This window comes from Gadus chalcogrammus, chromosome 12 (genome assembly GCF_026213295.1).
Source record: "Gadus chalcogrammus isolate NIFS_2021 chromosome 12, NIFS_Gcha_1.0, whole genome shotgun sequence".
Classification (NCBI taxonomy): domain Eukaryota; kingdom Metazoa; phylum Chordata; class Actinopteri; order Gadiformes; family Gadidae; genus Gadus; species Gadus chalcogrammus.
The window spans coordinates 11,448,202-11,470,701 of NC_079423.1; the positions used below are offsets into that span (position 1 = coordinate 11,448,202).

General features: G+C 44.5%; 18 non-coding genes and 2 pseudogenes across 18 annotated transcripts; all 20 read left to right on the forward strand.

Annotated features, from left to right (window-relative positions):
* The first annotated feature begins 156 nt into the window (after positions 1-156).
* LOC130394672 (5S ribosomal RNA) lies at positions 157-275 on the forward strand. Its single transcript, XR_008897807.1, has one exon. It is a non-coding gene; the product is annotated as a 5S ribosomal RNA (ribosomal RNA).
* Positions 276-794: 519 nt separating this feature from the next.
* On the forward strand, positions 795-913 carry LOC130394376 (5S ribosomal RNA). The gene has a single exon (XR_008897541.1). It is a non-coding gene; the product is annotated as a 5S ribosomal RNA (ribosomal RNA).
* Positions 914-1,432: 519 nt separating this feature from the next.
* LOC130394298 (5S ribosomal RNA) lies at positions 1,433-1,551 on the forward strand. Its single transcript, XR_008897470.1, has one exon. It is a non-coding gene; the product is annotated as a 5S ribosomal RNA (ribosomal RNA).
* A 529-nt stretch (positions 1,552-2,080) lies between these two features.
* Positions 2,081-2,199, forward strand: LOC130395060 (5S ribosomal RNA). Its single transcript, XR_008898159.1, has one exon. It is a non-coding gene; the product is annotated as a 5S ribosomal RNA (ribosomal RNA).
* Positions 2,200-2,718: 519 nt separating this feature from the next.
* Positions 2,719-2,837, forward strand: LOC130400436 (5S ribosomal RNA). Its single transcript, XR_008902917.1, has one exon. It is a non-coding gene; the product is annotated as a 5S ribosomal RNA (ribosomal RNA).
* A 519-nt stretch (positions 2,838-3,356) lies between these two features.
* Positions 3,357-3,475, forward strand: LOC130400056 (5S ribosomal RNA). Its single transcript, XR_008902540.1, has one exon. It is a non-coding gene; the product is annotated as a 5S ribosomal RNA (ribosomal RNA).
* A 4,683-nt stretch (positions 3,476-8,158) lies between these two features.
* On the forward strand, positions 8,159-8,277 carry LOC130399739 (5S ribosomal RNA). The gene has a single exon (XR_008902239.1). It is a non-coding gene; the product is annotated as a 5S ribosomal RNA (ribosomal RNA).
* Positions 8,278-8,796: 519 nt separating this feature from the next.
* On the forward strand, positions 8,797-8,915 carry LOC130400508 (5S ribosomal RNA). Its single transcript, XR_008902990.1, has one exon. It is a non-coding gene; the product is annotated as a 5S ribosomal RNA (ribosomal RNA).
* A 529-nt stretch (positions 8,916-9,444) lies between these two features.
* Positions 9,445-9,563, forward strand: LOC130398979 (5S ribosomal RNA). Its single transcript, XR_008901518.1, has one exon. It is a non-coding gene; the product is annotated as a 5S ribosomal RNA (ribosomal RNA).
* A 519-nt stretch (positions 9,564-10,082) lies between these two features.
* Positions 10,083-10,201, forward strand: LOC130401311 (5S ribosomal RNA). The gene has a single exon (XR_008903773.1). It is a non-coding gene; the product is annotated as a 5S ribosomal RNA (ribosomal RNA).
* Positions 10,202-10,720: 519 nt separating this feature from the next.
* Positions 10,721-10,839, forward strand: LOC130394195 (5S ribosomal RNA). The gene has a single exon (XR_008897377.1). It is a non-coding gene; the product is annotated as a 5S ribosomal RNA (ribosomal RNA).
* A 529-nt stretch (positions 10,840-11,368) lies between these two features.
* LOC130400754 (5S ribosomal RNA) lies at positions 11,369-11,487 on the forward strand. Its single transcript, XR_008903228.1, has one exon. It is a non-coding gene; the product is annotated as a 5S ribosomal RNA (ribosomal RNA).
* A 2,503-nt stretch (positions 11,488-13,990) lies between these two features.
* LOC130396125 (5S ribosomal RNA) lies at positions 13,991-14,109 on the forward strand (annotated as a pseudogene).
* Positions 14,110-14,628: 519 nt separating this feature from the next.
* LOC130397106 (5S ribosomal RNA) lies at positions 14,629-14,747 on the forward strand. Its single transcript, XR_008899711.1, has one exon. It is a non-coding gene; the product is annotated as a 5S ribosomal RNA (ribosomal RNA).
* Positions 14,748-18,930: 4,183 nt separating this feature from the next.
* On the forward strand, positions 18,931-19,049 carry LOC130400526 (5S ribosomal RNA). The gene has a single exon (XR_008903008.1). It is a non-coding gene; the product is annotated as a 5S ribosomal RNA (ribosomal RNA).
* Positions 19,050-19,578: 529 nt separating this feature from the next.
* On the forward strand, positions 19,579-19,709 carry LOC130396118 (5S ribosomal RNA; annotated as a pseudogene).
* A 529-nt stretch (positions 19,710-20,238) lies between these two features.
* Positions 20,239-20,357, forward strand: LOC130400661 (5S ribosomal RNA). Its single transcript, XR_008903139.1, has one exon. It is a non-coding gene; the product is annotated as a 5S ribosomal RNA (ribosomal RNA).
* A 529-nt stretch (positions 20,358-20,886) lies between these two features.
* LOC130399824 (5S ribosomal RNA) lies at positions 20,887-21,005 on the forward strand. Its single transcript, XR_008902321.1, has one exon. It is a non-coding gene; the product is annotated as a 5S ribosomal RNA (ribosomal RNA).
* Positions 21,006-21,527: 522 nt separating this feature from the next.
* LOC130401337 (5S ribosomal RNA) lies at positions 21,528-21,646 on the forward strand. Its single transcript, XR_008903799.1, has one exon. It is a non-coding gene; the product is annotated as a 5S ribosomal RNA (ribosomal RNA).
* Positions 21,647-22,167: 521 nt separating this feature from the next.
* On the forward strand, positions 22,168-22,286 carry LOC130395279 (5S ribosomal RNA). Its single transcript, XR_008898353.1, has one exon. It is a non-coding gene; the product is annotated as a 5S ribosomal RNA (ribosomal RNA).
* Positions 22,287-22,500: the final 214 nt, after the last annotated feature.

The following is a 22,500-nucleotide window of genomic DNA, read 5'->3' on the forward strand; positions in this document are numbered from 1 at the left end:
TGTCACAATGATCGTTTACATGGATAAGGAGTCCTACTGAATCAATTACTGCCGTTTATATCTAACTAATGATTGTTTTTGTAAAAGTGTAACGTCGAGCCTCAGCAGCTTTCTCACTCCTACTGTATAAAACCTGGTTTTGCGCCTGCACTAATTGCTTACGGCCATACCACCCTGAACACGCCCGATCTCGTCTGATCTCGGAAGCTAAGCAGGGTTGGGCCTGGTTAGTACTTGGATGGGAGACCGCCTGGGAATACCAGGTGCTGTAAGCTTTTTCTTTTTCAACTCGAGCTCATTGACTCCGTGGCGTACCGTGACCTGATGTTTACTGCCAACCGCTTTGGAGGATTTAAGCAACATACAAAAACTGACAACGTCTCTCAAAACTATTTTTGTGAAACATGAGGACAGTATAGTGATACTGCCAGCAGGGAGCACCAGAGAGCTGAACCGACAGTTGTACATCTCTTAAACTTTCACCAACACAAACACGCACGCTCACTTCAGATCATGGGAGGACGTCAAAAAATCACCACCCATTCTCTGACACTTTAACCGTTAACCTTGGTTCAAACATTTAACATCACACGCACACGCAGTGTATTTCAGATAATTAATGAATTCAGATGTCACAATGATCGTTTACATGGATAAGGAGTCCTACTGAATCAATTACTGCCGTTTATATCTAACTAATGATTGTTTTTGTAAAAGTGTAACGTCAAGCCTCAGCAGCTTTCTCACTCCTTATGTGCTACTGTATAAAACCTGGTTTTGCGCCTGCACTAATTGCTTACGGCCATACCACCCTGAACACGCCCGATCTCGTCTGATCTCGGAAGCTAAGCAGGGTCGGGCCTGGTTAGTACTTGGATTGGAGTCCGCCTGGGAATACCAGGTGCTGTAAGCTTTTTCTTTTTCAACTCGAGCTCATTGACTCCGTGGCGTACCGTGACCTGATGTTTACTGCCAACCGCTTTGGAGGATTTAAGCAACATACAAAAACTGACAACGTCTCTCAAAACTGTTTTTGTGAAACATGAGGACAGTATAGTGATACTGCCAGCAGGGAGCACCAGAGAGCTGAACCGACAGTTGTACATTTCTTAAACTTTCACCAACACAAACACGCACGCTCACTTCAGATCATGGGAGGACGTCAAAAAATCACCACCCATTCTCTGAAACTTTAACCGTTAACCTTGGTTCAAACATTTAACATCACACGCACACGCAGTGTATTTCAGATAATTAATGAATTCAGATGTCACAATGATCGTTTACATGGATAAGGAGTCCTACTGAATCAATTACTGCCGTTTATATCTAACTAATGATTGTTTTTGTAAAAGTGTAACGTCGAGCCTCAGCAGCTTTCTCACTCCTTATGTGCTACTGTATAAAACCTGGTTTTGCGCCTGCACTATTTGCTTACGGCCATACCACCCTGAACACGCCCGATCTAGTCTGAACTCGGAAGCTAAGCAGGGTCGGGCCTGGTTAGTACTTGGATGGGAGACCGCCTGGGAATACCAAGTGCTGTAAGCTTTTTCTTTTTCAACTCGAGCTCATTGACTCCGTAGCCTACCGTGGCGTACCGTGACCTGATGTTTACTGCCAACCGCTTTGGAGGATTTAAGCAACATACAAAAACTGACAACGTCTCTCAAAACTGTTTTTGTGAAACATGAGGACAGTATAGTGATACTGCCAGCAGGGAGCACCAGAGAGCTGAACCGACAGTTGTACATTTCTTAAACTTTCACCAACACAAACACGCACGCTCACTTCAGATCATGGGAGGACGTCAAAAAATCACCACCCATTCTCTGACACTTTAACCGTTAACCTTGGTTCAAACATTTAACATCACACACACACGCAGTGTATTTCAGATAATTAATGAATTCAGATGTCACAATGATCGTTTACATGGATAAGGAGTCCTACTGAATCAATTACTGCCGTTTATATCTAACTAATGATTGTTTTTGTAAAAGTGTAACGTCGAGCCTCAGCAGCTTTCTCACTCCTTATGTGCTACTGTATAAAACCTGGTTTTGCGCCTTCACTATTTGCCTACGGCCATACCACCCTGAACACGCCCGATCTCGTCTGAACTCGGAAGCTAAGCAGGATCGGGCCTGGTTAGTAATTGGATGGGAGACCGCCTGGGAATACCAGGTGCTGTAAGCTATTTCTTTTTCAACTCGAGCTCATTGACTCCGTGGCGTACCGTGACCTGATGTTTACTGCCAACCGCTTTCGAGGATTTAAGCAACATACAAAAACTGACAACGTCTCTCAAAACTATTTTTGTGAAACATGAGGACAGTATAGTGATACTGCCAGCAGGGAGCACCAGAGAGCTGAACCGACAGTTGTACATTTCTTAAACTTTCACCAACACAAACACGCACGCTCACTTCAGATCATGGGAGGACGTCAAAAAATCCCCACCCATTCTCTGACACTTTAACCGTTAACCTTGGTTCAAACATTTAACATCACACGCACACGCAGTGTATTTCAGATAATTAATGAATTCAGATGTCACAATGATCGTTTACATGGATAAGGAGTCTTACTGAATCAATTACTGCCGTTTATATCTAACTAATGATTGTTTTTGTAAGAGTGTAACGTCGAGCCTCAGCAGCTTTCTCACTCCTTATGTGCTACTGTATAAAACCTGGTTTTGCGCCTGCACTATTTGCTTACGGCCATACCACCCTGAACACGACCGATCTCGTCTGATCTCGGAAGCTAAGCAGGGTCGGGCCTGGTTAGTACTTGGATGGGAGACCGCCTGGGAATACCAGGTGCTGTAAGCTGTTTCTTTTTCAACTCGAGCTCATTGACTCCGTGGCGTACCGTGACCTGATGTTTACTGCCAACCGCTTTGGAGGATTTAAGCAACATACAAAAACTGACAACGTCTCTCAAAACTATTTTTGTGAAACATGAGGACAGTATAGTGATACTGCCAGCAGGGAGCACCAGAGAGCTGAACCGACAGTTGTACATTTCTTAAACTTTCACCAACACAAACACGCACGCTCACTTCAGATCATGGGAGGACGTCAAAAAATCACCACCCATTCTCTGACACTTTAACCGTTAACCTTGGTTCAAACATTTAACATCACACGCACACGCAGTTTATTTCAGATAATTAATGAATTCAGATGTCACAATGATCGTTTACATGGATAAGGAGTCCTACTGAATCAATTACTGCCGTTTATATCTAACTAATGATTGTTTTTGTAAGAGTGTAACGTCGAGCCTCAGCAGCTTTCTCACTCCTTATGTGCTACTGTATAAAACCTGGTTTTGCGCCTGCACTAGTTGCTTACGGCCATACCACCCTGAACACGCCCGATTTCGTCTGATCTCGGAAGCTAAGCAGGGTCGGGCCTGGTTAGTACTTGGATGGGAGACCGCCTGGGAATACCAGGTGCTGTAAGCTGTTTCTTTTTCAACTCGAGCTCATTGACTCCGTGGCGTACCGTGACCTGATGTTTACTGCCAACCGCTTTGGAGGATTTAAGCAACATACAAAAACTGACAACGTCTCTCAAAACTATTTTTGTGAAACATGAGGACAGTATAGTGATACTGCCAGCAGGGAGCACCAGAGAGCTGAACCGACAGTTGTACATTTCTTAAACTTTCACCAACACAAACACGCACGCTCACTTCAGGGCCCCGTTTCCCGAAAGCGTCGTTAGCCTAAGTGGATCGTGAAGTGCGTCGAAAGGGCATCGTAGAGTTTTCACCGCGTTTCCCGAAAGCATCGTGGGGAACGAACGTCTTGAAAACGCTCGTAGCTAACGAGTACTCAAGGGGTGCTCGTAGGTACTCGTAGGACGCTAAGAGCATCGTGAGCTATAGCCTCAGTGGCGACACCATCGGACATTCCGTCTATTGGATGCGTTTTATTAAAACGCATTGCGCCTTTATGTTCTTAGTTTGGTAATTAATAAAGATTATTAATTAATTTATTAATAAAGATGTTAAAATGGCCAAAATAAAACGGGACAGTCCAGAAAATGTTTGCGCAGGCAGGGCACTCAAAATGTGTGAGAGAAAGTGGGGGGATTTGTACAGACTGACATAGGCTACTCATAAAACGTAGCATAAAATAATGTAAAAAAAAAAATTAAATTAAAACATTTAAAAAAAATAAAAAATAAAGAAATAACAAAAATTAACAAAAAAAAAAAGAAATAAAAAAAATTATAGAAAACAAGCAAAGGAGCAGGCAAAAGGCTGGGATGAAGGCTGGGATGAATGTTTAGTGACATGAGGGAGGGTGGAGGGGGTTAAAAAAAAGTCTCAATCACTCTTCGACGCGCAAGAAAACCAGCCGCGTAGTTATGAGGGAGGCCGTCCTCACACCGATCTTCCTCATCGTCATCGTCCTCAACGTCCTCCGGTTCAAGCAATGCCACCCCAGCCTTAGCTGCAATGTTGTGCAACATAGCCGTCACACAAATCACGGCGCATGACTTGGCTGGAGAAAACTGGAGCCCTCCGCCTGACTTGTGAAGGCATCTGAAGCGCAACTTCCACCTCCCGATGGTGCGCTCAACGATGCACCGGGCCAGACGGTGGGCTTCGTTGTATTCCTCATCACGGACGTCTCCCGGGTTATTCACAGGTGTGAAGAGGTGAGGGCGAAGAGGATATCCACTGTCTCCGAGGAGCCGCCACTCTCCCCTGGAGGCTGCAGCCAGCCGGCCGATGGAGGATTCGCGGAAGACGAAGGAGTCGTGTGTGCTCCCAGGCCATCTCGCCACGACATCAAGGATGATGCCCTGATGGTCGCACACCACCTGACAATTCACAGCGGCATATCCCTTCCGGCATATGAACACATGGGCATCCACATGGGGCGTCAGAATGGGAACTAAGGTTCCGTCCACGGCTCCGGCCACTTGAGGGATGCGGAACGACCGAAAGAAATCTTCTTGGGTCGCCCGCATCTCGTCCCTGGTGGGGAAATGGACGTGCTGCGGAACCAGTCGGAGGAGGCTGTACGTCACTGCCTGGATCGACCTGCAGACTGACGCCTTGGACAGGCCCTGGCCATCTCCGACGACCTGCTGAAAGCTCCCTGTGGCGTAGAACCTGAGGGCGGCCAAGAGCTGTACTTGCGGTGTGAGCGCAAAGTTCCTCCTGGTTGCGCGTCTCAGGTCTTCGCTGATCGTCCCAAGAAGCTGTCTGATCAGCTCCCTGGGCAGCCTGTAGCGCTGGATGACTGCAAAGTCATTGTAGACCTCGAGGGGGTCAAAGTTGTCCCGGATTTGAGCATTAATTGCAACAAGGCGACTCCGGGGACGCCTCGGCCTCTCGGCCTCTCGGACTCTCTCTCTTTCTCTCTCTCTGTCTCTCTCTCTCTCTCTCTCTTGCTCACGGAGCGCTAGCACACGCTGTCTACCAGCCATTATTTGCACTGACGTAGCCTGCATGGCCCCTTGCACTATATAGGCCTATGTTCCGAGACTAATTACTACAACCTGCCAACGAATAATGTTAATTAAATGCGTCATACCTCCACAACACTATCAACACGTTAACAATCAGTCAGACACTAGGTTATGTTAAACAGTTAATTTGTTAAGGGTAGGCCTATATCAAACTAATTGCCGGTGTTTCCACATGTATTAGGCCCTATAGTCTTTATTATTATTATATAGAAGTAGCCCTATATTTAAACCTACTTTTTAATGATGCTATGTAGCCAGACATCTTTTTCCTTTCAAGGATTTAAACCAAGAGTAATTTTAACAGCCTTAACCCCAAAACATGCACATATTTTGCACGACAATAAAAGCAACAGAGGCGCTCATCTATTGCGGCCACTGAAGTGTGCTATATCATTTGTGGAGACCATTGTGGTTCATATAGTTCAGCTGCAGTTGATAGAAACATTGCGAAACATAGTGATTGCATGATTTTCACACTGTTACAACTGCGTCGTCGTCAGTAAAAGAATGACAAATGAACATCATGTTTGAAAAAAGGTTTTTTTATTTCAAAACTCAAAGAATAAACGGTTCAAAGATGCCCACACCAACAAGCAACATTTTAAGAAGTGTGGGGGGGAATAGCTGACATAACTGCGGTCACTGGCAACACTAGGTCCGATGTGGAGCGAAAAAGAAAGCGTTCGAAGTTCGACAGCAAACTTCCTCAACAACGAGGAAGTACGCGCCATGGCCATACAGTCTTCCATGGCATCCCCGGGGGAATGGATATCCATGCGGGTATCACGGAAGAGGGAGATCCTTCACGTGAGCAATGGCAGGAGGATGAGGAACCCAGGATCCCCCAACAGTCCACCTCGGCTGGCCCACCTCCCTACCCGTCACATCTAAAAAGAGAACAAAAAAGCCTTATGAAAACGTGTTCACAGTTCATTCAACTTTCCCAAAACACACACAGGCATATATATATATATATATATATATATATATATATACTGAAAATATGTTTAGCATATACTGAAAAATATCACCTTGCTGCTCCGGGTCTCCTCCTCGAGGGCAAGCTGACGTGCCATAATGTCCAACTTTGCCCTCTTCAGCACAATCACCTCTTTATGGTAATCGGCGGATTCCCGGAGCAGACCACACACGTCCCTCAGCAGAGCCACCTTCTCCCTCTCCAACTCCACCAGGTCTTGGCTGCATTGGCAGCCACGAACGATGGAGGCGGTGGCAGTGGAGGCGGTGGAAGGGGTGGAGATGGTAGCCGAGGTGGACGGTGCGGTCATGACGGGTAGGGAGGTGGGGGCAGCCGAGGTGGACTGGTGGGCAATCCTGGGTTCATCCTCCTCCTGCAATTCCTCACGTGAAGGATCTCCCTCTTCAGGGATACCTGCATGGATATCCATTCCCCCGGGGATGCCGCGGGAGGCTGAGAAGCCTATGATGGCCATGGCTCGCTCTTCCTCGTCGTTGAGGGCCTGCGCCGTGTTCACCCCGGCACCAGTCAAATTAGTTTGCTGTCGACATTCAGACGCTTTCTTTTTCGTTAGACTTACAAAGTCTTGCCATTTCTTTCGGACATCCACATCGGACCTAGTGATGCCAGTGAGCGCAGTCATTCTCTCTGCTATTTCTCCCCACTTCTTAGTTTTTTGCTTGTTGGTGTGGGCACCTTTGAAGCGGTCAAATAATATGCCTTTGTTGGCCTCCACCTCCTCCAGCAGAATGTTAATCTCTTCTGCCTTAAACATATACCTCCTCTTTTTCCCTTTGTCCGCCATTTTCTAGAGGCCTTACCCTATTTCCGGAGGGGCTTTTATAGCCAATCAAATTATCAATCAAGGAAACCCTTGCGGAATCAGATTAAGTCGGCTCTCTTTGCTGCGCAAAGCATGTTTCAGAAATCAGCCCATTAAGATAAATGTAGTTGTCACACAAGCTATTTTTAATTTTTTGTCACATGGAATTATTTCAGGGGGGGAAATGCCGTGAAACGCACAGTGCATTCAGGATTAGGACTGATATATGTCGGTTTAAGCCTAATCAATTGTGTTTTAATGTCTTTAGCATTCATATAATTGCAGTCTATTTTTTTCGTAGGCTACTCTGCTGTTGTCCTTGATGGGGATATATTTTAACCCTTTTTAAAACAATTTTCCTGCGACATTCCTGCGTCTCCCCCTCCTACGGAGCCCATTTCAGCACCGTGTCAGTAGACAGTTACAATCCTACGACGTCGTGAGTGCAGCGAATGCGCGTTCACGTTACGAGGAGTTTCGGGAAACGCTCCAAAGAAATTATCGATGGATCGCAAGATCCATCGTGAGAATGATCGTACGAGCGAAGATCCATCGTTATCGGGAAACGGGGCCCAGATCATGGGAGGACGTCAAAAAATCACCACCCATTCTCTGACACTTTAACCGTTAACCTTGGTTCAAACATTTAACATCACACGCACACGCAGTGTATTTCAGATAATTAATGAATTCAGATGTCACAATGATCGTTTACATGGATAAGGAGTCCTACTGAATCAATTACTGCCGTTTATATCTAACTAATGATTGTTTTTGTAAGAGTAACGTCGAGCCTCAGCAGCTTTCTCACTCCTTATGTGCTACTGTATAAAACCTGGTTTTGCGCCTGCACTAATTGCTTATGGCCATACCACCCTGAACACGCCCGATCTCGTCTGATCTCGGAAGCTAAGCAGGGTCGGGCCTGGTTAGTACTTGGATGGGAGACCGCCTGGGAATACCAGGTGCTGTAAGCTTTTTCTTTTTCAACTCGAGCTCATTGACTCCGTGGCGTACCGTGACCTGATGTTTACTGCCAACCGCTTTGGAGGATTTAAGCAACATACAAAAACTGACAACGTCTCTCAAAACTGTTTTTGTGAAACATGAGGACAGTATAGTGATACTGCCAGCAGGGAGCACCAGAGAGCTGAACCGACAGTTGTACATTTCTTAAACTTTCACCAACACAAACACGCACGCTCACTTCAGATCATGGGAGGACGTCAAAAAATCCCCACCCATTCTCTGACACTTTAACCGTTAACCTTGGTTCAAACGTTTAACATCACACGCACACGCAGTGTATTTCAGATAATTAATGAATTCAGATGTCACAATGATCGTTTACATGGATAAGGAGTCCTACTGAATCAATTACTGCCGTTTATATCTAACTAATGATTGTTTTTGTAAAAGTGTAACGTCGAGCCTCAGCAGCTTTCTCACTCCTTATGTGCTACTGTATAAAACCTGGTTTTGCGCCTGCACTATTTGCTTACGGCCATACCACCCTGAACACGCCCGATCTCGTCTGAACTCGGAAGCTAAGCAGGGTCGGGCCTGGTTAGTACTTGGATGGGAGACCGCCTGGGAATACCAGGTGCTGTAAGCTTTTTCTTTTTCAACTCGAGCTCATTGACTCCGTGGCCTACCGTGGCGTACCGTGACCTGATGTTTACTGCCAACCGCTTTGGAGGATTTAAGCAACATACAAAAACTGACAACGTCTCTCAAAACTATTTTTGTGAAACATGAGGACAGTATAGTGATACTGCCAGCAGGGAGCACCAGAGAGCTGAACCGACAGTTGTACATTTCTTAAACTTTCACCAACACAAACACGCACGCTCACTTCAGATCATGGGAGGACGTCAAAAAATCACCACCCATTCTCTGACACTTTAACCGTTAACCTTGGTTCAAACATTTAACATCACACGCACACGCAGTGTATTTCAGATAATTAATGAATTCAGATGTCACAATGATCGTTTACATGGATAAGGAGTCCTACTGAATCAATTACTGCCGTTTATATCTAACTAATGATTGTTTTTGTTAGAGTGTAACGTCGAGCCTCAGCAGCTTTCTCACTCCTTATGTGCTACTGTATAAAACCTGGTTTTGCGCCTGCACTAATTGCTTACGGCCATACCACCCTGAACACGCCCGATCTCGTCTGATCTCGGAAGCTAAGCAGGGTCGGGCCTGGTTAGTACTTGGATGGGAGACCGCCTGGGAATACCAGGTGCTGTAAGCTTTTTCTTTTTCAACTCGAGCTCATTGACTCCGTGGCGTACCGTGACCTGATATTTACTGCCAACCGCTTTGGAGGATTTAAGCAACATACAAAAACTGACAACGTCTCTCAAAACTATTTTTGTGAAACATGAGGACAGTATAGTGATACTGCCAGCAGGGAGCTCCAGAGAGCTGAACCGACAGTTGTACATTTCTTAAACTTTCACCAACACAAACACGCACGCTCACTTCAGATCATGGGAGGACGTCAAAAAATCACCACCCATTCTCTGACACTTTAACCGTTAACCTTGGTTCAAACATTTAACATCACACGCACACGCAGTGTATTTCAGATAATTAATGAATTCAGATGTCACAATGATCGTTTACATGGATAAGGAGTCCTACTGAATCAATTACTGCCGTTTATATCTAACTAATGATTGTTTTTGTAAAAGTGTAACGTCGAGCCTCAGCAGCTTTCTCACTCCTTATGTGCTACTGTATAAAACCTGGTTTTGCGCCTGCACTAATTGCTTACGGCCATACCACCCTGAACACGCCTGATCTCGTTTGATCTCGGTAGCTAAGCAGGGTCGGGCCTGGTTAGTACTTGGTTGGGAGACCGCCTGGGAATACCAGGTGCTGTAAGCTTTTTCTTTTTCAACTCGAGCTCATTGACTCCGTGGCGTACCGTGACCTGATGTTTACTGCCTACGGCTTTGGAGGATTTAAGCAACATACAAAAACTGACAACGTCTCTCAAAACTATTTTTGTGAAACATGAGGACAGTATAGTGATACTGCCAGCAGGGAGCACCAGAGAGCTGAACCGACAGTTGTACATTTCTTAAACTTTCACCAACACAAACACGCACGCTCACTTCAGATCATGGGAGGACGTCAAAAAATCACCACCCATTCTCTGACACTTTAACCGTTAACCTTGGTTCAAACATTTAACATCACACGCACACGCAGTGTATTTCAGATAATTAATGAATTCAGATGTCACAATGATCGTTTACATGGATAAGGAGTCCTACTGAATCAATTACTGCCGTTTATATCTAACTAATGATTTTTTTTGTAAGAGTGTAACGTCGAGCCTCAGCAGCTTTCTCACTCCTTATGTGCTACTGTATAAAACCTGGTTTTGCGCCTGCATTAATTGCTTACGGCCATACCAACCTGAACACGCCCGATCTCGTCTGATCTCGGTAGCTAAGCAGGGTCGGGCCTGGTTAGTACTTGGATGGGAGACCGCCTGGGAATACCAGGTGCTGTAAGCGTTTTCTTTTTCAACTCGAGCTCATTGCCTCCGTGGCCTACCGTGGCGTACCGTGACCTGATGTTTACTGCCAACCGCTTTGGAGGATTTAAGCAACATACAAAAACTGACAACGTCTCTCAAAACTATTTTTGTGAAACATGAGGACAGTATAGTGATACTGCCAGCAGGGAGCACCAGAGAGCTGAACCGACAGTTGTACATTTCTTAAACTTTCACCAACACAAACACGCACGCTCACTTCAGATCATGGGAGGACGTCAAAAAATCACCACCCATTCTCTGACACTTTAACCGTTAACCTTGGTTCAAACATTTAACATCACACGCACACGCAGTGTATTTCAGATAATTAATGAATTCAGTTGTCACAATGATCGTTTACATGGATAAGGAGTCCTACTGAATCAATTACTGCCGTTTATATCTAACTAATGATTGTTTTTGTAAGAGTGTAACGTCGAGCCTCAGCAGCTTTCTCACTCCTTATGTGCTACTGTATAAATCCTGGTTTTGCGCCTGCACTAATTGCTTACGGCCATACCACCCTGAACACGCCCGATCTCGTCTGATCTCGGAAGCTAAGCAGGGTCGGGCCTGGTTAGTACTTGGATGGGAGACCGCCTTTGAATACCAGGTGCTGTAAGCTTTTTCTTTTTCAACTCGAGCTCATTGACTCCGTGGCGTACCGTGACCTGATGTTTACTGCCAACCGCTTTGGAGGATTTAACCCTCATAGGGTGTTCGTGTTTTTGTTACACAGGAGGTGCTGCTGGGTCTGGTGGACCCATTGCATTTTAGGCCTTTTAATTCAACATAATCTAACTTTTTTTTTAAATACTCACCAAATGGTTACCTCAACCCAATTGCAAGTAATATAAACAACACATATGTTAAATTTGATCCCTTTACCTTTGTTAAATCACATTTATGAATAGAGGTGCCACTCGTTTTTGTTTCTTTTTGTATTAAAATGCAACAAAATAAGGAAATGCCTCATAAAACAGGCATAACTGGGAAATAATCAACATCATTAGAAATTGAAACATACTCAATAACATCTGTCTGAACAACACATTAAAGCCTTTGAACCCTGCCATTATACGTATATCAGACTATACCACACATGAAGGGCAGAGTCTCACTGTGTGTGTATTGCATATGTATTTTTTGCACTGGTTGCATGTATATTGTGTTTTTCTGTCCATCATGGGTCCACACACTTCACAGCATTTCTTTTTGGCTGACGGGCTGGTCCTACATCTGGCTGCTTGCGGGTTGTTTCTGGGGCTGACTGCTTGCGGATTGTTCCTGGGGCTGGCTGCTTGCGGGATGGTCCTGGGGCTGGCTGCTTGCGGGTTGGTCCTGGGGCTGGCTGCTTGCGGGTTGTTCCTGGGGCTGGCTGCTTGCGGGTTGGTCCTGGGGCTGGCTGCTCGCGGGTTGGTCCTGGGGCTGGCTGCTCGCGGGCTGGTACTGGGGCTGGCTACTCGCGGGTTGGTCCTGGGGTTGGCTGCTCGTGGGCTGGTCCTGGCTGCTCATGGGATGTTCCTGGGGCTGGCTGCTTGCGGGCTGGTCCTGGCTGCTCACGGGATGGTCCTGGGGCTTGCTGCTCGCAGGCTTGTCCTGGCTGCTGAAGGGCTAGTCCTGAGGCTCTTTTACGTTTCGGAGCTGGCTGATGCTCATCCTCCTCTTCAAACTTGGTGTCAGACTCTGAAATGTTATCCTCACTTTCCGAAACTATTTCCTCTGCATCACCATCAAAACCCTCTGTCTCTTCAAATATCAACTGTAGGGCAGTCTGAACAGAGAATCGCTTTGCCATCTTTATCAGTTGTGGTATGGAACCACGCTGACAGAGCTTTTTTATAGTGTCAGGTCCCCAAGCTTGATAGTGTTGGGTGCTCCAATTTTGCAACCTTGTGCGGGATGCACAAGGTTGCAAACAGTGGGTGCACACTGTGGGTGCTCACACCAAGGGCCCATTCACCTGCTTTACTCTTTCCCCCTCTCTCTTTCCCCCTCTCTCACACACACACACACACACACACACACACACACACACACACACACACACACACACACACACACACACACACACACACACACACACACACACACACACACACACACACACACACACACACACACACACAGAGAGGAAGAAGGGAAAATTAGGGTGCACAGAACCTATGATTTCCACACTTAAACAGCTCTGGGTCGACTGGACCCGAACACCCTGTGTGTAATATAAATGTGATGGGGGGGTATACAGGGGGGTGTCATTAAAAATGTTTTCTGATTCATGTTCCTCACAGAAAATGAGCCAAAGCCAATGAATCTTAGTTCAAAAAAATAATTATTTGTATCACTTTTATAAAGCTAAAAACTGAAAACGGGTCTCACAGACCCGAACACCTTATAAGGGTTAAGCAACATACAAAAACTGACAACGTCTCTCAAAACTATTTTTGTGAAACATGAGGACAGTATAGTGATACTGCCAGCAGGGAGCACCAGAGAGCTGAACCGACAGTTGTACATTTCTTAAACTTTCACCAACACAAACACGCACGCTCACTTCAGATCATGGGAGGACGTCAAAAAATCACCACCCATTCTCTGACACTTTAAATGTAAATGTAAATGGACTGCATTTATATAGCGCTTTTCTAACCATTGGCCACTCAAAGCGCTTTACAATATTGCCTCACATTCACCATTCACGCACACATTCACGCACCGACGGCGGAGTCAACCATGCAAGGCGACAGCCAGCTCGTCGGGAGCTAACAGTCAGGGTTAGGTGCCTTGCTCAAGGACACCTCGACACTCAGCTAGGAGGAGCCGGGGATCGAACCAACAACCTTCAGGTTACCAGCCAACCCGCTCTACCTCCTGAGCTACTGCCCACTTTAATCGTTAACCTTGGTTCAAACATTTAACATCACACGCACACGCAGTGTATTTCAGATAATTAATGAATTCAGATGTCACAATGATCGTTTACATGGATAAGGAGTCCTACTGAATCAATTACTGCCGTTTATATCTAACTAATGATTGTTTTTGTAAGAGTGTAACGTCGAGCCTCAGCAGCTTTCTCACTCCTTATGTGCTACTGTATAAATCCTGGTTTTGCGCCTTCACTAATTGTCTACGGCCATACCACCCTGAACACGCCCGATCTCGTCTGAACTCGGTATCTAAGCAGGGTCCGGCCTGGTGAGTACTTGGATGGGAGACCGCCTGGGATTACCAGGTGCTGTAAGCTTTTTCTTTTTCAACTCGAGCTCATTGACTCCGTGGCGTACCGTGACCTGATGTTTACTGCCAACCGCTTTGGAGGATTTAAGCAACATACAAAAACTGACAACGTCTCTCAAAACTATTTTTGTGAAACATGAGGACAGTATAGTGATACTGCCAGCAGGGAGCACCAGAGAGCTGAACCGACAGTTGTACATTTCTTAAACTTTCACCAACACAAACACGCACGCTCACTTCAGATCATGGGAGGACGTCAAAAAATCACCACCCATTCTCTGACACTTTAACCGTTAACCTTGGTTCAAACATGTAACATCAGACGCACACGCAGTGTATTTCAGATAATTAATGAATTCAGATGTCACAATGATCGTTTACATGAATAAGGAGTCCTACTGAATCAATTACTGCCGTTTATATCTAACTAATGATTGTTTTTGTAAGAGTGTAACGTCGAGCCTCAGCAGCTTTCTCACTCCTTATGTGCTACTGTATAAAACCTGGTTTTGCGCCTGCACTAATTGCTTACGGCCATACCACCCTGAACACGCCCGATCTCGTCTGATCTCGGAAGTTAAGCAGGGTCGGGCCTGGTTAGTACTTGGATGGGAGACCGCCTGGGAATACCAGGTGCTGTAAGCTTTTTCTTTTTCAACTCGAGCTCATTGACTCCGTGGCGTACCGTGACCTGATGTTTACTGCCAACCGCTTTGGAGGATTTAAGCAACATACAAAAACTGACAACGTCTCTCAAAACTATTTTTGTGAAACATGAGGACAGTATAGTGATACTGCCAGCAGGGAGCACCAGAGAGCTGAACCGACAGTTGTACATTTCTTAAACTTTCACCAACACAAACACGCACGCTCACTTCAGATCATGGGAGGACGTCAAAAAATCACCACCCATTCTCTGACACTTTAACCGTTAACCTTGGTTCAAACATTTAACATCACACGCACACGCAGTGTATTTCAGATAATTAATGAATTCAGATGTCACAATGATCGTTTACATGGATAAGGACCCCACACAACTACTCTGCCACTATCTGACACACAGATAGCAGACAGCCCACAGACCTTGAAGAGAGACAACAGCCCGCCCGACGCCATCAACACTGTTCCCTCCCCCATCGCTGATGCTGGCTTGGCGAGGAACGGCCACCCCCCTCCTCTGCATTCCCCCATCGACGATGACCTCCAGCCTCATCTCTCCCATAGCCACAACAACAACTCCAGCTGGGATAGAGTCTCCGATGTCTCCCTTTGCGATTTTCCAGCCGAATTTAAGAAACTGGAATATGCTGGCATCAAACTTGCATCTGTGTCAATGATAGCATCGCCACGTCATGGCCGCAGGACGCTAACACCCAGGAGGATGGCGCCCCACCCCCACCACCGTACTGATAGTAGTCCTGAGTATTACTGAGACAAAAAAGGGTTCAGCCGTAGACACAGTATAAAGGAAGTTTCTCATAATCTGCTGAACCCAAGGTTGCCTACGTCAAAGCAGGGCAACTTTCGCATTCATGCTGTAACCACTAAGAGAGTAAACAAAGGGAAACTTAGACACACTGCTAACCTCACAAATCTCATATCTATTGCCTCCAAACCAAAAACAACCTTAAAGCCTATCAACAGCACCATCAGGATGGCTCTACTTAATGTGAGGTCTCTTAATAACAAATCATTTTTAGTTAATGATCTTATTAACACTTCTAAACTGGATTTTATGTTTTTAACTGAAACATGGCTGGAACAAAATAACAGTGCAACCGTTCTGATAGAGACAGCTCCTCCCGACTATAACTTTTTTGATGCATGTAGATCTGGAAAAAGAGGTGGAGGGGTTGCTGCTATATTTAAAAATGTATTTCAGGGGAAACAGATGTTATTTGGTGATTTTCCATCGTTCGAATACCTTAGTGCTGTATTGAAATGCTCCCCCAGAGTTCTCCTATTAATTATTTACAGGCCACCCACATATTCTGCACATTTTTTCGATGACTTCACAGAATTATTGTCTAGCATCTCCACAGAATTTGACTGTCTAGTTATAACTGGTGACTTCAATTTTCATACTGATGATTTGAATGACAAGTGTGCCAAAAAACTTTTTACCATTTTGGACACATTTGAACTGTCTCAACATGTGAAAGAGGCTACTCATTGTAAGGGGCACACTCTAGACCTGGTTATCACAAAGGGCCTCAATGTTTCTGATCTCTCTGTGACTGATCCTTCCTTGTCTGACCACTTTTGTGTTTTCTTTAACATATCTTTTATTCCCGACATACAGACAAAATCAAACACTGTCAAAAAACGGTATATCAATGAAGATTCTAATGTACTTTTTAAAAAGGCCATCTCCTTGCTACCACCTCTAAACCCATGTTCTGCTGATGATCTTGTAGAAAACTTTAATTTGAAAATTTTGAAAGTCATAGATATCATTGCACCTTATAAGGTTAAAACGATTTCTGGAAAGCAAAAGGCACCCTGGAGAAAAGCTGCTTCTGTAACAGCACAGAAAAAAGAATGCAGGAAGGTTGAACGCATCTGGCGTAAAACAAAACTTCATATTCACCATGATATCTATAAAGAGAGCCTCCGTGCCTACAATTTAGACTTAAAAAATGCTAGAGAAACATTTTTCTCCAATATCATTAAAACCAACACTAATAATGCAAAAACCCTATTTGCAACTGTTGACAGACTGACCAACCCCCCAACAGAAATTCCACCTGATCTCCATTCCACGCAGAAATGCAATGAGTTTGCAGCTTTTTATATTGATAAAATTGAAGGTATCAGACGCGCCATCAATATCTCCACGTCAAACAAAAATGTTGGACTACCACCCTGTTCAGGCAAAAATTACGTGGCAAGGATGGCATGCTTTGATGTTATAGACTCTCAAAATCTTGTGGAAACTGTGACACAACTAAAGCCATCCACCTGTTGCCTTGATACTATACCTACCAACCTCTTTAAGAATGTTTTCGACTGCCTAGCAGTAGACATATTGCAGATAGTTAACAACTCTCTCCAGTCAGGCAAGTTCCCAAAAGCTTTGAAAACTGCAGTTATTAAACCCCTTTTAAAAAAGCGGAGCCTAGATGCCTCTATTATTAACAACTACAGACCAATATCAAATCTACCCTTCATAAGTAAAATCATTGAGAAAGTTGTCCTCCAGCAACTAAATCACTTCCTGGCATCAACTGGTTGCTATGACACCTTCCAATCAGGATTTCGACCCCTGCACAGCACTGAGACCGCCCTTATTAAAGTTGTAAACGACATCCGTCTTAACACAGACTCTGGCAAAACCTCAATACTAATGCTACTTGACCTCAGTGCTGCATTCGACACTGTAGACCATACATTACTTCTGGAAAGGTTAGAAAACTGGGTGGGGCTTTCAGGCACTGTCTTAAATTGGTTCAGGTCCTACCTACAAAATAGGAACTACTTTGTTTCCATTGGCGACTTTGTATCAGAATCAACCAACGTGACATGTGGAGTACCACAAGGTTCGATCTTAGGACCCTCTTTATTCAACATCTACATGCTCCCACTAGGGCAAATCATGCAAAATAACAATATTGACCATCATTGCTATGCTGATGACACGCAAATCTATGTATCGCTATCACCAAATGACTATCGGTCCATAGATCTGCTGTGCCAGTGCATTGAGCAAGTGAAGGAATGGATGTGCCGAAATTTCCTTCAACTAAATGAGGACAAAACAGAGATAATTGTATTTGGTTCTAAAACGGAAAGGCTTAAAGTAACCCAACACCTTCACTCTCTGTCCCTGAAAACCTCAATCAAAGCCAGAAATCTAGGGGTTATCATGGATTCAGATTTACATTTTGACAGTCACATCAAATCAGTTACAAAATCGGCATATTATCACCTTAAAAATGTAGCAAGACTTAGAGGGCTCATGTCCACCGAAGACTTACAAAAACTTGTACATGCCTTTATCACTAGTAAGCTTGATTACTGCAATGGTCTCCTCACAGGTCTCCCAAAACAAACTCTGAGGAAGCTTCAGCTTGTTCAGAATGCTGCTGCTAGAGTTCTAACAAAGACCAAAAAATTTGATCATATTACACCAATTCTGAAATCGTTACATTGGCTTCCTGTAGGTCAGAGAATTGATTTTAAAATCATGTTGCTAACCTATAAATCCCTACATGGTTTAGGCCCAAAATATTTAACTGATATGCTTCCACTACATCAGCCTTCTAGACCACTAAGATCCTCTGAGACCAATCTGTTAATTATCCCCAGAGTAAACACAAAACATGGGAAAGCAGGATTTAGTTACTATGCAACAAATAGCTGGAATAAACTCCCAGAGGATTTAAGACTTGCCCCAACTCTGAGCACCTTTAAAACAAGACTGAAGACTTTTATGTTTGCTATAGCCTTCTGCTAAAATCTTAAATACATTGCACTTTCTAAAAAGCTTTTTAACTTTGCCTCTATTTTTTATTTTAATACTAAAATGCCTTTTTAATTTACCCATTTCTTTGCATATGTTTTTCTTTTACTTATCTATTATTATTTTATTTTATTGTATGACAATGTTTATATGTGAAGCACTTTGAGTCTGCCTTGTGTATGAAAAGTGCTATATAAATAAAGTTGCCTTGCCTTGCCTTGCCTAAGGAGTCCTACTGAATCAATTACTGCCGTTTATATCTAACTAATGATTGTTTTTGTAAGAGTGTAACGTCGAGCCTCAGCAGCTTTCTCACTCCTTATGTGCTACTGTATAAAACCTGGTTTTGCGCCTGCACTATTTGCTTACGGCCATACCACCCTGAACACGCCCGATCTCGTCTGATCTCAGAAGCTAAGCAGGGTCGGGCCTGGTTAGTACTTGGATGGGAGACCGCCTGGGAATACCAGGTGCTGTAAGCTTTTTCTTTTTCAACTCGAGCTCATTGCCTCCGTGGCCTAGCGTGGCGTACCGTGACCTGATGTTTACTGCCAACCGCTTTGGAGGATTTAAGCAACATACAAAAACTGACAACGTCTCTCAAAACTATTTTTGTGAAACATGAGGACAGTATAGTGATACTGCCAGCAGGGAGCACCAGAGAGTTGAACCGACAGTTGTACATTTCTTAAACTTTCACCAACACAAACACGCACGCTCACTTCAGATCATGGGAGGACGTCAAAAAATCACCACCCATTCTCTGACACTTTAACCGTTAACCTTGGTTCAAACATTTAACATCACACGCACACGCAGTGTATTTCAGATAATTAATGAATTCAGATGTCACAATGATCGTTTACATGGATAAGGAGTCCTACTGAATCAATTACTGCCGTTTATATCTAACTAATGATTGTTTTTGTAAAAGTGTAACGTCGAGCCTCAGCAGCTTTCTCACTCCTTATGTGCTACTGTATAAAACCTGGTTTTGCGCCTGCACTAATTGCTAATGGCCATACCACCCTGAACACTCCCAATCTCGTCTGATCTCGGAAGCTAAGCAGGGTCGGGCCTGGTTAGTACTTGGATGGGAGACCGCCTGGGAGACCGCCTGGGAATACCAGGTGCGGTAAGCTATTTCTTTTTCAACTCGAGCTCATTGCCTCCGTGGCCTACCGTGGCGTACCGTGACCTGATGTTTACTGCCAACCGCTTTGGAGGATTTAAGCAACATACAAAAACTGACAACGTCTCTCAAAACTATTTTTGTGAAACATGAGGACAGTATAGTGATACTGCCAGCAGGGAGCACCAGAGAGCTGAAACGACAGTTGTACATTTCTTAAACTTTCACCAACACAAACACGCACGCTCACTTCAGATCATGGGAGGACGTCAAAAAATCACCACCCATTCTCTGACACTTTAACCGTTAACCTTGGTTCAAACATTTAACATCACACGCACACGCAGTGTATTTCAGATAATTAATGAATTCAGATGTCACAATGATCGTTTACATGGATAAGGAGTCCTACTGAATCAATTACTGCCGTTTATATCTAATTAATGATTGTTTTTGTAAAAGTGTAACGTCGAGCCTCAGCAGCTTTCTCACTCCTTATGTGCTACTGTATAAAACCTGGTTTTGCGCCTGCACTAATTGCTTACGGCCATAGCACCCTGAACACGCCCGATCTCGTCTGATCTCGGAAGCTAAGCAGGGTCGGGCCTGGTTAGTACTTGGATGGGAGACCACCTGGGAATACCAGGTGCTGTAAGCTTTTTCTTTTTCAACTCGAGCTCATTGACTCCGTGGCCTACCGTAGCGTACCGTGACCTGATGTTTACTGCCAACCGCTTTGGAGGATTTAAGCAACATACAAAAACTGACAACGTCTCTCAAAACTATTTTTGTGAAACATGAGGACAGTATAGTGATACTGCCAGCAGGGAGCACCAGAGAGCCGAACCGACAGTTGTACATTTCTTAAACTTTCACCAACACAAACACGCACGCTCACTTCAGATCATGGGAGGACGTCAAAAAATCACCACCCATTCTCTGACACTTTAACCGTTAACCTTGGTTCAAACATTTAACATCACACGCACACGCAGTGTATTTCAGATAATTAATGAATTCAGGTGTCACAATGATCGTTTACATGGATAAGGAGTCCTACTGAATCAATTACTGCCGTTTATATCTAACTAATGATTGTTTTTGTAAAAGTGTAACGTCAAGCCTCAGCAGCTTTCTCACTCCTTATGTGCTACTGTATAAAACCTGGTTTTGCGCCTGCACTAAATGCTTACGGCCATACCACCCTGAACACGCCCGATCTCGTCTGATCTCGGTAGCTAAGCAGGGTCGGGCCTGGTTAGTACTTGGATGGGAGACCGCCTGGGAATACCAGGTGCTGTAAGCTATTTATTTTTCAACTCGAGCTCATTGACTCCGTGGCCTACCGTGGCGTACCGTGACCTGATGTTTACTGCCAACCGCTTTGGAGGATTTAAGCAACACACAAAAACTGACAACGTCTCTCAAAACTATTTTTGTGAAAAATGAGGACAGTATAGTGATACTGCCAGCAGGGAGCACCAGAGAGCTGAACCGACAGTTGTACATTTCTTAAACTTTCACCAACACAAACATGCACGCTCACTTCAGATCATGGGAGGACGTCAAAAAATCACCACCCATTCTCTGACACTTTAACCGTTAACCTTGGTTCAAACATCACACGCACACGCAGTGTATTTCAGATAATTAATGTATTCAGATGTCACAATGATCGTTTACATGGATAAGGAGTTCTACTGAATCAATTACTGCCGTTTATATCTAACTAATGATTGTTTTTGTAAAAGTGTAACGTCAAGCCTCAGCAGCTTTCTCACTCCTTATGTGCTACTGTATAAAACCTGGTTTTGCGCCTGCACTTAATGCTTACGGCCATACCACCCTGAACACGCGCGATCTCGTCTGATCTCGGAAGCTAAGCAGGGTCGGGCCTGGTTAGTACTTGGATGGGAGACCGCCTGGGAATAGCAGGTGCTGTAAGCTTTTTCATTTTCAACTCGAGCTCATTGCCTCCGTGGCCTACCGTGGCGTACCGTGACCTGATGTTTACTGCCAACCGCTTTGGAGGATTTAAGCAACATACAAAAACTGACAACGTCTCTCAAAACTATTTTTGTGAAACATGAGGACAGTATAGTGATAATGCCAGCAGGGAGGACCAGAGAGCTGAAACGACAGTTGTACATTTCTTAAACTTTCACCAACACAAACACGCACGCTCACTTCAGATCATGGGAGGACGTCAAAAAATCACCACCCATTCTCTGACACTTTAACCGTTAACCTTGGTTCAAACATTTAACATCACACGCACACGCAGTGTATTTTACATAATTAATGAATTCAGATGTCACAATGATCGTTTACATGGATAAGGAGTCCTACTGAATCAATTACTGCCGTTTATATCTAACTAATGATTTTTTTTCTAAAAGTGTAACGTCGAGCCTCAGCAGCTTTCTCACTCCTACTGTATAAAACCTGGTTTTGCGCCTGCACTAATTGCTTAAGGCCATACCACCCTGAACACGCCCGATCTCGTCTGATCTCGGAAGCTAAGCTGGGTCGGGCCTGGTTAGTACTTAGATGGGAGACCGCCTGGGAATACCAGGAGCTGTAAGCTTTTTCTTTTTCAACTCGAGCTCATTGACTCCGTGGCGTACCGTGACCTGATGTTTACTGCCAACCGCTTTGGAGGATTTAAGCAACATACAAAAACTGACAACGTCTCTCAAAACTATTTTTGTGAAACATGAGGACAGTATAGTGATACTGCCAGCAGGGAGCACCAGAGAGCTGAAACGACAGTTGTACATTTCTTAAACTTTCACCAACAC